At 33.8% G+C, this 15,153-nt stretch overlaps 1 long non-coding RNA gene across 1 annotated transcript; it reads left to right on the top strand.

Moving 5' to 3' along the window:
- The first annotated feature begins 3,774 nt into the window (after positions 1–3,774).
- On the top strand, positions 3,775–4,468 carry LOC109580132 (uncharacterized). The gene is made up of 5 exons (XR_002184284.1): positions 3,775–3,840; positions 4,017–4,116; positions 4,172–4,264; positions 4,315–4,380; positions 4,445–4,468. It is a non-coding gene; the product is annotated as an uncharacterized LOC109580132 (long non-coding RNA).
- The last annotated feature ends 10,685 nt before the right edge of the window (positions 4,469–15,153 follow it).

The following is a 15,153-nucleotide window of genomic DNA, read 5'->3' as shown; positions in this document are numbered from 1 at the left end:
ATATGGAAAGAAACAGTTGAATATGATGAACTAACAATCAATGAGCGACAAAAAGGAGACGAAACTTTCTTTAAGATGCTTGATTCTGTTAGGCATGGCTGTCTGACTGATAAAACTAATGATACGCTTAAGAGTCACATATTTAAGGTTTCAATACAAGAAAAATATAAATTGGAAAGTGAAGGAACAAATCCTCCGATTTGTCTATTTTCTAAGGTAGAGGCCTGCCAAAAAATCAATGAATTAATGTTAGAAAGTCTAGAAACTCAGAAAATAGAATTCGCATGTGTTGATGTTGATGAAAGTGGCAGCACAGCAAAATTTGACAAAAAAACAAGAAAAAAAAATAGAGAAACTAAAAGATCAACCAAGCAAAACAGCTGGTTTAGAAACTGTATTGTCTTTAGCAGTAGGCTGCAGAGTAATGCTAAGATGTAATATTGATGTGACTGTAGGATTAGTTAATGGTGCCATTGCTACAGCAATGGATATTCATGCTACACATATATCAATCAAATTTGATCATATTGATGTACCTTGTGACGTAGAAAGGGTTACATCTAGATTTATGCTATCTAAGAATTTGCATATACATAGGAAACAGTTTCCCATAATACTTTCTTATGCTATTACTATACATAAATGTCAGGGCCTCTCACAAGATACAGCCGTTACTGATTCATCGACTAATGTTTTGGGAATAGTATGACATATGTTGCATTGTCTCGTGTACGTACATTAAATGGATTACATTTATTATCATTTCATCCTTTGTCTGTTAAAGTTAGTAGTCCGTGCATTAACGAAATTAACCGCCTCAGAAGTAAATTTCAGAATGACTTACCTCAAATCAAGAAAAGTAAAGGAAAGAAGAGAAAGATTCAAGTGACTGGTATAATTAATGATGGTGAATCTTGTAGTAAGAATGCCAAGGTGTCTGTAAGTCATGTACAAAGTACTAGTAACAGTACCGTTAGTAGCAATAAATGTAAGAGTACTGATTTACAAAAGTCTAATCGCTCCAAAAAGAGAGAAATCTGTCACGATAATGCTTTAAATAATCCTTGCCCCCAAAAAAGAAAAGTTGATGTAGACAGTAGTACTGACAATACTGCTTTGGTAGTGCCTCGCTCAAAAAAAGATGATAAATTGTTTTAATTAATTTGAAAGACCTAAAAACCAAATTTAATGTCCTAGATGATGATAGATGTAGTAGTGTCATTGTATCTATAAAACTCTCAAACATTAAATGTAAACCAAAAGATGATAAAACCAAGTGTGTTGTAATAAATGACCATTGTAGTTGAAGTCTGATTGTATCTATAAAACTCTTAAGCATTAAATTAAAGACAAGTAATCCAAAAAAAGATGATGTCATCTTTACTAATGAAGAACCTCCCAACCCAGATATTGTGAGAAGGAGACAATGGGTTTATGTTTATTACCCTGGTCATGACGAATTTTAAAGAAGATGGTGTGAGATTTTAAATCTCAATTTGGTGACAGCTGCTAGAATCTTACCTGGTAGTCCAACAACACCATTGTCAGATGAAAGAGTTCCTAATAGTACTCTTGATGTCCCTGGTGATTGGAACTGTTTATTTATGCCCTTTTATATCTCAATACTGGATCAATTTCTCAGCATTACAATTTACGTAAAGCAATTGTTAGTAATATGCCAAAATTTAAAGAATTGTTTAATAGTACATTAAGTGCAACCAGATATTCAAGCTTATAGGATTATAATTAAGTCCAAAATGTATAAAAATTGTGTGTGGGCCACTGACACAGATTATGACACTAACTGCAATATTAGGTACAACCATATATTTATATTCACTAACTCCTACTTTTGTTGGCTGGGCTAGATATGTAACCCAAACTTTTTGTGGCATTCCTTGTGATACTAATACACCTGCTTTGTATTTGAAGCATGTTGGTACTAATCATTTCCCAGCAGTTAAGTCTATTAATATTTCTTAAGCATTGATTGTTCATGAAAAGTGGGTATGGTGTATGGGAGGTCCATCATATGAAAAACATTGGTTGTTTAATGTGACTGATATTTCACTGCATGTGCAATGTGAATGATGTGTGAGTGTGAAAACCATTGGTGCATATTCACTGAGTATTGCTCAGTATCGAGGAATCAAATTGCATTGAGGATGTGAGATTAATGAATGTATAACAGTGAATTTTGATTACTTATTGCTATAATGGACGGGGAGAGGGTGTGAAATAGATTTGGTGTTCATTAGAGTTTTGCGTTGATTCAAGTTTGTGTGACAATCATTTATGTAGGACAGAGGGTTAGGAAGGGAGGAAGCTGTCATTATCAAGTCTGGATCTTGTTTGTGGCTTGTACTACATGTTTATTACAAATAACAGGTGCTTATGGATCTGGGCTCTGCTGAAGAAATTTGAAGTCCTGACAAGAAAAATTTTTTAAGTAACATTAACAGTAGTATTATTCAAGCAGTGATTCTGTACATATAATAATGATCATCATGCATGTTAATGCTGCCATCAATGCTGTGCGCATTATTACGTTAATGCTTGCCGGCTGATGTTGCACATTTGAATGATGCTGCCATCAATGCTGTGCGCATATTTAATGCTTGCCAGCTGATGTTGCGCATCTTTCATTGATGATTGTTGTAACATGTGCATGTTCTCATTAACAAAAAAATATTGTTGCGCATTGGAAATTCTTCATGTACACAATGTTATATTATATATTAAGCAGGTCATGGAAGTACTTTAACTGAAGATAGCATTAGTAAGCAATATGAATACATGCATGCACATACATGTATGATCCAATCAGAAATATTGTAGATGCTACCATTATCATTATTAGTTATTATGTCACTTTCATACATTGTACAGGCAAAAGACTACTGTGTGGTGTTAATGAGTGAGGTTGATGTGATTAATAATAAAGTTTGTTCACAATTACTGTTTGTGCTATTGTTATTATTAGCCTGTGAGTTTACATTTCTTACCTTTGATATGTTTCTATTACTATGCTCTACAGGTAATTACAGCTGGAAATGATTTGCTGATTCAGCAATACTTTTGCTTGATATTGGAATGTGCAATATAATGAAAGGCAATTGTATATTTAGATTGTTGTAACTAAATTAATTTATGCATTAAATGTTATGTAATGTTTTGTTGCACCTCCTTGATTAGTAGTTGTATCATGCTGTAGGAGGTGCCAGTTTACATCTGTATAGGTTTCATATTACTGTAGTCTTAGCAATGGAATATGTAGTAAAATGGGGAGAGTATTGTGAGATGTCTTATGTATTTTGTTATACACATAGGATATGATTCTAGGTGACATACTGTATATTCGTTTGATGATTATATCATTAATTATGGCCACAGTAAGTACTTTCTTTACTCAGTATAAATGAATGCTAGTCAATGCATCTTTATTTGTGTGCATTGATGTTCTCATTAACAATACAATAATAATTGTTTGCACATTGGAATGTATTCATGTGGTCTATTAATGTGTATTTGCACAATGCAGGTCTCGTAAAAGAAACTTAATTCAGGATGGCATGAGTCAGCAAATTCAACATTGTATGTCTAAATTACATGTGCAGTGTATGTACATATACTTGTATGATTCAATCATAGCTTAATATGCATTGTGGAGCTATACATGTCATATATGTATATTAATTGTTGATAAATGCATGTATGCTACTGTTAATTTGTTAGTACATGAATAATTTCACATTCATAATTTACACAGGTACATATTTTACACAAGGACTGCAATGTGGTGTTAAAGAATAAGGTCAGACTTGGAAAGAGATTTAAAAGGTGAAGGGTTATTCTTCTTTGTGAGCAGATATATCTTATTAGTGGTTTGTAATGTATGTTTGCTACAAACATAAGTCATATCATGCATATACATGTACATATTTAGTAGAGCATATATAGCCTGTGTGTTTACATTGCTTGCTGTTGATGATGTTTCTTTCTTACTTTGCTTTAAGGTATTTACAGCTGCAAATGATTTAATGATTCAGCAATAAGGTGTAACAATACTTTCATAGCATGGTGAATGTCTAAGGCTATTGTCTGATTTCGTTTGAAGTAAATAAATTAATTTCTAATAAATAATCATCATTGTAACATTTTCTTGTTGTAGCTCTTTGATCAGTGGTGCTTTCACACTCAAGGTGGCACCAGTTTCCAGCTACACAGGTTTCATATTGTCATAGTCTTAGCACTTGAATACATAGTAAAATAGAATTTTTTGAGATTCCATAGTTTTTTATTATTGTGTTATAGGATATGATCCATGACTCTTATTCGTTTTTAAGATTAATAATGATTATCTGATTAACTATGGCCACGGTATGTATTTCCTTTACTCGTTAATATAATTAAGTAATGTGTATCACATGTATTTGTATTGTAGGAAGATTGAAGCTCACGTATTGAATTTTTTTGCGTTGTTGAACAAACACCAATTTTAAGCATTGCTTTTATAATTTCTGTTTTGACTTTACGCTTAAAGATATTTGACTTTTATTATAAGTTTTTAATTTGAGAAAAGTTAACTTTATAGATCTACATGTAAATAATAAATTAATAAAAGTTATAGCTCTTTATTGAGTTGCTGTTCCTCCTGCCCCTGCCCCTGTCTCTGCCTCTTGGCCTGCCTCTCAGAAGATTGTTGTACTAAAGTAAAATGGAATAGAAAGGTGATAAATTGGTATCTATATAAACTGCAGATAATAACTAAAATAATCTTACAATTTGTCTATTGACCTGGCGTAGCTGCCATATGAGCTGCCTCTGCCTTTGCAGAGCAGCCACATCAAGAGGAGCTCCAGCTGTATGGAGTGCTGGAGCAGCAGGGGGATGTGGCGGAGGACCTCCACCCAGCAGTGGAGGACCACCAGCCACTGGTGGCGGACCTCCAGCCAGCGGTGGAGGACCTCCATCAACTGGTGGAGGACCACCAGCAACTGGTGGAAGACCACCAGCCACTGGTGGCGGACCTCCAGCCAGCGGTGGAGGACCTCCAGCTACTGGAGGTGGCTGAGGAATTGGTGGTGGTGGTAGAGCCTCTGGTGGTGGTGGTGGTGGCGGGCCTCTGGGAAGTGGTGGTGGAGGAGGAACTCCATGATGCTCATCATAATCCATAAACTATAAGATAACATAGTGATAGCAAATGTAAGTCTGTAACTGAACTGACTTGCTTTCTCAAAAAAAGCTGCAAAGCAAAACAGCGGAGTTTTGTTTGAGAGCTGTGAGCGGAAACTGAAAAATGAAAAATGGCAACTGAACTGAAGTTGAATCTAAACTTAAATAGTTTCAGAACAGGAAAGAGATCTTAGTAATGACAATAATGATTAATTATTATGAGCTAGGCTATGAATATAATTAATGATTCAAAAGTTCAAAAAATTAATGATTGTATGAAAACTGTTTTTAAAATGTGGTATGTCTTCTTATGGTTCTTATTTCAAAATTCTTTTCTTCCAGTAATGAACTGATATCTAAGGCAAAAATTATAATTATAATTAAAACGGATTATTAATTAATAAAATTTAATAAAAAGTAAGGAAACAAGTAAATAAAAAAATTTTTATTAAATAAGAAAACGTAGGTTGTCAAAAAGTAAAAGAAACAAGTGGGTTGAATTCAACCATAATAATAATTAATTGTTCAATTAATAATAATAAACTTTAATTAATAAAAAAATAATTTATTCATAAAAATAATACAAAAATTTCAAACCCTACTTAGCAGAAATTTATAAAGGAGTATTGTTTCTTTAAAATGACAAATTTCAATGAAAGAATGATAACCAAACTGCTTAGTTCAGCCTACACAAACGTGGCAAGTCTAATTACAATTCCTAAAAAGTATATATATACAAAAATATTTTTAATTTTTGATATTGTTCTGAATCACAAAATTCAAAGAATGCAATAGCCAAATAATTATCCATAATGTAACGACCCTGATAAGTGTGAAAGATATTATAAAGTGAATAACGGAAAATAGAGCTCTTATAGCGCCAGATTCACAGAGAGGATACAACCATTTACAGAGAAGATACTGCCATTTTCTCATTAAATATTCATCCCATAAAATCAATCAATTAATTATTATACATGAATAATAAGTGTTTCCACAATAATTTAGATTTTTTAATTGCAATGACAGTAATTTATTCAATCAATACTAGCTGAAAATTCTTATTTATGTTTATCATGATAATTAATTTACATCATAGTAATTATTAAAATTCTATTTATTTTGTAGTCTGTCTGTTATCATTTTCTGCAAAGTAGGGTTTGAAATATTTGTATTATTTTTATAAATAAATTATTTTTTTATTAATTAAAGTTTGTTATTATTAATTGAACAATTAATTATTATTATGGTTGAACTCAACCCCCTTGTTTCTTTTATTTTTTGACAACCCTACTTTTTCTTATTTAATAGAAATTTTTTTTATTTACTTGTACAATTTGATTTATAATAGATTCCTATTATTGACATTAATCAATAAATTACTGTATATGAAGTATGCAATGGTAAAGCAGTGAAACAGTGCAAAGGTGCAACAGTGAAACAGTGCACAGTGCAACAATATTTCAATAGAAACAGTTCAACAGTAAAACTGTGCAGCGGTGAAACGGCGCAACAGTGTCACAGTGTACAATTGAATGGTGCAGCAGTGAAACAGCGCAACAGTGGAACAATTGCAGCTGTGAAAGTGTGCAACAGCTAGTGCAGCGGTGAAACAGTGCAGCAGTGAAATGGTGCAATGCTGGAACAGTACAACAATGCAACATGCAGCAGTGCGTCAATGCAACATGCAGCAGTGCGTCAATGCAACAGTGCAACAGTGTATAAAATGCAACAGTGCATAAAATGCAACAGTGCAACAATGCAACAATGCATCACGCAACAGTGCAACACAACAGTGCAACAGTGCATCAATGCAACAGTGCAACACTTCATCAATGCAACAGTGCAACATTGCAACACTATATCAATGCAAAAGTGAATCAGTGCTACAGAGCAAATCAATGCAACAATGCAACAGTATACAAATGCAACAGTGCTACAATACTACAATGCAATAGTGTAACAATGTAACAGTGCTACAGTGCTACAATGCAACAGCACAACAGTGAAACAATGCAACAACACTGCAGTGCAACAATGCTTCACTAATGTTGGCTGTATATGCCTTGTTATTCATTTAATCCAACATATCCAATGTTGCATTTTTGTTGCTGTGAGATTTTAATACCTAAATTTCTACACTTATAAAAAATAGGAACTAGAACCATAACTAGAACTAATATGAAAAAACTTCAGATAACTGGAACTTAACTAGAACTAGTACATAAATGTGAAGGAACTATAAAATAAAACTCAACTATTCTGAAGGAATTGAAAAGAACTAGAACTAGAACTAGGAATTTTGAACTCGAGCACTTAGTTAGTAAGGGCAATATCTCACATAATGTATGCTTTTACTAGCAAAATAGACTGTAGCTAGGACAAAAACTACTGGAACAAAAACTAGAACTATATCAGTGGCATGCTTAGTACAGGAACTAGAACTAGAACTAATACATATTATAAGTTTAGTCCTGGAACAAGAACTAGAACTATTTCAGCTATGGGTTTACTACTTGAACTAGAACTAAAACTAATATTAGTTACGGGTTTAAAAATGGAAAGACGACTGGAACTATATCAGTTACAAGTTTAGTACTGGAACTAGAACTAGAACTAAGACTAGCTACAGGTTTAGTCCTGGAACTAAAACTAGAACTAATTTTAAAAACAAGAAGTAGAACAAGACTAGTGTCTAGCTACATGTAAATTTACATTTATCAAATTTAGTGTTTTATATGTGTGTACCTTAATAGGTCCGTAAAAACTTGGTTGAGAGTACTACTTCTACAATGTTGGCTAGCTCTACAATGTTTTGTTTTTAGTATTACTTCATAATATATTCTTACAATTCTAATTTTTAATAAAAATAATATAATAAACAATAATAAAGTTATATTTTCAATGATTAATATAGTGAAAGTAAATAGATAAATTTAGAACAAGATATTGCTGCAAAATGGAACGGTAAAAAGTAGACATACAGAGTTGTTACAAAGTAGTGAATCACCAACTTCAAAACACTGAACTCTCCACTATTACCATGTCCCCAATATGGAAAGGTTTGTTGATCCTTGGACAGAATTTAACTCACAGATCACTGAATTCCTTCATTTTGAAGTCAAAGAAAGTACATGTGACTACAAAACTTATGCTTCTGGAACGCCTTTTGCTGGGAAATGGAGTGACCTCAGTCAGTCTCAAAGAAACATGCATCTCCTGTTGCTTTTGCAGTTACAATCAATGTCATTATAATAACTGCTACCATGTTAGTGTAACCTATGGCAGCTCAAGTCTAATTGTAGCTTTAGCTCTGACTTTAGATGAAGGACAAAAGGCTGAAAAGGAGCTTTCGCAGAAAGAGCACGTACAGCTAAAATACGAGCTTACAAAAAGCCAAGTAGAACTGACGGCCATTTTTATTTCAAGGACATGCCACACCTACCCTTTGTGCCACCAAAAGCCATAAATTTTCTAACTGAAGTCATGAGACTTCCTGTTTCTCATTTCAAAACAAATGATACTAAACTAAATTCATAAGAAAATTAATAATATTCACAGATATTGTAAGTATATGTATTAGTGCAATAACTATATTCATTGCTGAACATTGTTGCATTGACTTTCTTGAAATGGCATTTCAAAGATCACTACAAAATGAACGGAATTATTAATAACAAAACTCCATCAGGTAATAAAAAAGTAGTTTTATGTCATGTGATCAATGAAATGGTAAATTTGCATATTTTTTATATGTTAAAATCCATGTCCGACAAATGCCACTGTACACAAGGCAAATGAGAATTTCAGCTTCAATTGCAACTGAATCTACAATGAAAAAATGAGAGAAACATTTGCTCAGAAATTACAAGTGAGTTCATAAAGTATGGAAAGCGATGCAGGAATTTTTAAAAAATATTTAAAGTTCAATGATCTATAACTTGTAAACAGTGCTTGGTAAAAATTTAAAAAAAGCACAAGATGTACAATTTTTATTTCCAATAAAATGGCATCAATTAAAAAAATATTAAAATTTCATCAAAAAGTACCTTAACCATTAGAAGACAGAGGTAAAAAATTTATGCCATGCCATGGAGACAGCTGTAATATATTTGTGACACAATGTGTGACAAAAATGTGATAGCTGTCTTCATGACTCATAATGTATTGTCACAAATATTTGACATCTGTCTTCTGAGGGTTAAATCTAACCTGAAGTAAGTCCATCATTGATTAGTGCCATTATTGATTTATAATTGTACTTATATTTTTAGAATGGAAATATTACTCATCATAGTAGCACCACCCATAATTACTCATATTTATGCATTTGATGTGTTACAACTACAGGAAATCTATAAGTGAAATCTTACATCTGGAGGCTCTAACTCATAGACTTCCCTATTCCAAAAGTCCAACCTTATGATAGACTTGTTACTAGTACAGAGTGACACCCTAGGAGACACCTACCCTGACTAGGAGACACCAGTATAGCGACAGCGCAATCAAATAAGCATGCTATCTCTCAGACTTAGCTAGCACGCCTCCCAGTCAGCGCATCTACCTTTATGATCTTATTACAGTGGGAGGTAGGCCACCTCAGTTGCACTTGACTATGGTAGCACCCTGCTGCTGTAGTTGAGAAGTGGATGTCGTAGACACACTTGCAGGCTGTGCAGCCAGAACAGCAGCATACATTGTGTCATGTTGTTATGGTTGAACTTTTACTTCAACTGAGCAACTGAATATTGCTGCAAAGTCCTGCTACCTGAATAATTGTGCATGGGTACCTAGTTTACTATGATTCAGGTGTCAACTCTCTTATTAAACACTTCATTAAGATAGGCACACTTACAATATACAATGATTACAATAGAATTATAGAGCCTAGTTGTTTAGCTTTAGTCAAATGTTTATTATTAATTTTATCTAATTGTGACACTATGAGGAAGCTCCTGGAATAATATGCTTATAATTGCAAAAATTGAAGCACGTGTCTTACTGTGACCAGTGACATGTTGAGCTGAAATTTGTAGAGTGCATTATAGGCTATCACTCTCTATATCACTTGACTATATAAGGTGACTTGAGCTCTATCTACCAATCATGAGCAGAGCTAACAGGATAATGTTATTATAGATTTATTGCCACAAATTATGACTTGCTCGCTTTTAATGTAGAGATTCTCAGATTCAGAAGAACCAGAGTCTATTTGTTAAAAATCTTGAAGTAGATGATTCATAAGCCCAACTGCAAATGCACTTGTCTCATATGCAAGACTGTAAAAAACAATTCATTTCATCCACTACCTCCGCCAGCTAGTGGCAGTGCCTTGTGAGTGAAACTAATTTGTGTTATGCATACATTATATATATACACATATATATATATTATGGTTTAATGGTGTCTCAGGATCATCTCAAGTGAATCATTAATTTCTGCCACTTGCACTAGTACATAACATGTGAGTGAGATAATGCAGTAGATTTATTATATACATACTCTTTCTTTAACTGTAGCCACATCATTCCTCAATATTTTGTGTTAAATATTTTCATTAATGTATTGTATTATTTGAAATGTTTTCATTGTGGATCTATCGTCAAAGTAACTATTGTCAATGCCATAACTTAGACATTTGACATAATGATAAAGCTCTTTGCATTATTAGTAATTATGAATGTCATTGTATTTGTGCACGGTCGCTTTATTTAAAAGATGATAGGATCTTGATAGTTCTATCTGGTTTGACATGCCTATCAGGAAAGGAAAAAGAAGTGGTTTTGGAATGTATTACGGTGAGAATACAACCCCTTGTTACAGGCCCTCGGAAAGCACATAAGCATAATATAATTAATTTTTTTCAGCCTATGATTTTTATCGCTTCTATCAATCTTCACTATTCAAACTCACTTTCTGATCTTCAATCTTTGGTCTCATTTTAAGTCCACTAATTCAGAGCATCTTACGGCAATGATTGTACCCAATGAAATAAATAAATACTTTCATGTGCTGTACAGTAAGTAGCTACATGTAGGACTAATTTAATGGAGTGATCATGTGTAGTGTGTGAAACAAAGAAATGAATAAGTCAAGACACAAGGTTTGGGGCGAAGTACTAGGTTACTTACACTTAAGTCCAATAAGTACAGCTTCCTGTGGTACTTGTACTTACACTTAAGTCTAGTCAAATTAAACATGTACTTATACTGATACTTTAACAATAGAGTGTGTACTTAATGTACTAATAGTACTTATAAGTACCTTTAAGTACTTTAAAGTATTTTGAAGTACGTGTACATGTAGTACATATAGCAAAAATCTACAATGAGATGCTATGGTACACAACAAATTCACTAAGCAGGAGTAAATACAAAATACATTACTGCATTTGTACCAAGACTATTATCAGTTGTGTATTGTATATGTACTGTATAAGTAACTGATCACTGGGCATGGACATGCTGGTACCACATGCTTCACTACTTCTGTCTTCTTTGGGTTTGAGTTCTATCTTCTTCAATCTCGTTATGGCTGAGAGTTCTGTTTCTGCTACTAAGCACCCCTCTGTTTCAGAACACTTTATTGTCCCTGAAACATTGCCACATGGTGACTTCAAGGCTAAATGTAGATATTGTTAGACGGTGAAATATATCATTGCTTCAGTAAAGGTCACTACTAACTTGTGGAAACATCTTGTAAGTTACTGAGCCATTAGACTAGTGTCCTTTGTTAGTTCTATTATACACATATATTATAAGTGCTTTGTCATTGAAACGTAGTCATCCATCTAAACTTAAGGAAGAAGACCCTCAAACAACATTGGACTCCTTAATCAAAACCCCTACTAAGAAGTATGACCCGAAGACCATTACGCAGATATCTGGAAATGATGCTCTTGTAGAATTTATTGCAGAAGATTCCAGTTTCTGTTGTAGATAACACAAACTTTAAGAACTTCATTGAGATTCTTGATCCAAAGTACCAACTACCTAGCCGAAAACATCTTTCGAATGTTCTACTATTCTGTAGTTAAAACTAAGGTAATAGAGATAATGTCAAAGGTGACAACTATCAACCTTGCAATTGACCTTTGGTCAAACCGTCAAATAAAGTCTAACCTTGGCATTACAGGTCACTTTATCTCCAAACAGTGGGAAATAGAATCAGTCATGTTGGGATGTAATTGGGTAATAGGAAGGCATACTAGTGACAACATATTGTCCTGGTACAAAGAAGTCATTGCTGAGTTTCTTCTAAGCACTAAAGTTAGCCATATAGTGACAGATAGCGGGTCAAAAGCTTTTTGCAAGTGAGCTCTACCATAATTCAATCTTTGTCTACATGCTGATGAGGAAGACGATACTGATGATGAAAATGAGAATGATTCTGTCTATGTTAGTCACTCTCTGGAAAGTAATGTTGTACTTGATCACTATGCATGTTTTGCTCATGTGCTACAATTAGTTACAAAAAATGGTTTAGCTAAAATAGGCCAATTGGGCACCGTTCCAAAGAAGTGCTCGAATCTAGTATCATTTGTAAGAAAGTCAACTATAGCAACTGATATATTAATAGGAGAAGCAAGATTACAAGCTTCTAATATAACAAGATGGAACTCACTATTAAAAATTATACGTGCCATTCTCAAAGTTCCTGATTCCAAGTTTGCTAAATTAGAAGATGCCCCTATTCTTACTGCACAAGATAGAAATATCTTAAACGATATGGTAGAAATACTTATGCCATTTGAAGAGGCAACAGACACTGTTCGAATTTCCTGCATTCCATCTGCACGTTATATTCCACATGTGTTCGTGTATTAGATCATCATATGAGAGAAATAATTTCAAAGTATCATTCCACCTTTGTGCAGGCACTTAAATCGTCATTTCGAAAATGAATGGCATATTATGAAGAACAGGATGCTTACAGTGTAGCAGCTATACTAGACCCACATTTCAAACCAAGATGGTGCCTAGATGAAAATGAAAGAAAAGACTTCATTGAGACCATTTCAACAGTTCTGCGTCACCATTGCACTGATACAACTAGATTCACCTTACAAGATGAAGTAGTTGATCCTCCTCCACCAATAAAAGCAGACGCTTTTTAGTTTCACGGCTGACTCTTATACACTTAAGGAAGGGTCTGCTCAGCCTATTCTACCAATAGTTCAGCTTAACAATTATCTTAAGTCACCTTCACTAATATGGAGAAAAGTCCAGCACAATTTTGGAAGATGGAAAGCAAAGAGTATCCTAATTTAGAAAAACTGACAATGGAACTTTTGGGAATACCAGCACCTTCTGCTGTAGAAACGCTATTTAGTATGGCTAGAACGGTGTTTCGCCCTGAACAATGTAACTTAAACGACTTTCGAATTGAGGAACTAATGTTTATTTGATGTAATCACTTCTAAAACAACTAAAAATTAGTGGTTGTGGATAGTTAAAAATTTAATTAGACACAATACTTTAATAGCACTAATTGTATTTGTACTGGACTTAAGTACACATTCCAATACTTATAACAGTACTTCAGTACTGTAGCAAAAATACAATGTCCTTGTACTTAATTACAACATAAAGTACTTGTATTATACTTAAGTAATTTTCTTTGCCCCAACCCTGCTAGACATACCAAGAAACTGCTTGAAATCTATTCATTGTTGCAAAAGATTAATCAATACAAGAGTTTTTCACATGTTTTCAAGGACAAGCAACTCATCTGCTACAACAGCATTCTGCTACAAAAGGCGGTGCCCTGGGTATGGTGGCTTCCATTTTTTTACATGTAAAAATGTCTGCTCAAAATGATGTTGCTTCTTCGAGGAAAAACGCAGGCAGAATTTTGGTACCAAATTGAGTTACATTTTACTCTCAAAGAAGACAAGGACCAGTTCAAGTTAGGCTTAATCGAGTTAAGGGGTCTTTAGGCACTAAAAGAAGGCGCTGGAAATGCTATCTCACTTGCTGATTTAGTGAGGAAAGAGGATCATTTAGAGGCTCTATCACATGATACTAGTTATGCTCAATACTTCAGGTAGTTATAATGTGTTTAAAATTAGTGTTAATATATAAAATAAGGTATGGGTGATGGGGACTAAGAGCAGCCATTTTGTGCATAGATAGGGGATCGGCTATTGGGACGCACATGTTTGTGACAGTGTTGTATGGTTGACCGAAGGGTGATCAAATTGCAATCAGGTATTTTTTATTATTATTATTATTTATTATAATGATTATCAAAATTATATTTTTATTATTATTACTATTATTATTATAGTGTAACTCATGTGGTTTGTGCTGAGTTTTAATTCAATGATAGTTGAGTCCTGTAATCGTAACTCAAGTTTATTATGTAGTAGATACAGAAGTAAGTATAATGTGTAATGTAAAGTAATCATACATTAATTGGCATTAATATTTTTTAGGCTTGTACTAGCATATACTTTTGCTGGTATACTACCATCACAGTACTGCCATATTTTGATTGGCATTACTTGGTACAGTTGGGAAGATGTACACAATTACAGGAAGCTTCTCACCATCCCCATATCCAGTCCACTCTGTTATTGTATATGCTTAATAATTTAGAATATAATTTTTGTATTTACTACTTCCAGTGGATTGTTAAATGTTGCAACTGCTACCAGTACTAGGATCTAATTGAGCACCAAGTGGGGGTCTTTTGCTGTAACCACTTCTACTTGATGAGGGTCGCTGATAATTGGTAGTCGGCAAGGCCTTCTGGTGCCAGTGGTGGCAGTTCCTGGGCTGGTTTTTATGTAGTAATGAGGTCTATTCCTTTGCCACTATCACTTATAACCTGCCTGACAGAATTATGGACCATGTTTGTTAGGCTGTTGACAGATTTTCAGAATATACCATATAAATATTTGATAATAATGGAAAAAATTATTACTTCAAGTCAATTTTATACGGTGACTGGCGGAAGCGATTCTATGACACTGCG

This window comes from Amphimedon queenslandica, unplaced genomic scaffold (genome assembly GCF_000090795.2).
Source record: "Amphimedon queenslandica unplaced genomic scaffold, v1.1 AMPQUscaffold_13486, whole genome shotgun sequence".
Taxonomy (NCBI): domain Eukaryota; kingdom Metazoa; phylum Porifera; class Demospongiae; order Haplosclerida; family Niphatidae; genus Amphimedon; species Amphimedon queenslandica.
Note: the sequence above shows the minus strand (reverse complement) of the source record. Positions and strands in the feature narration are given on the sequence as shown.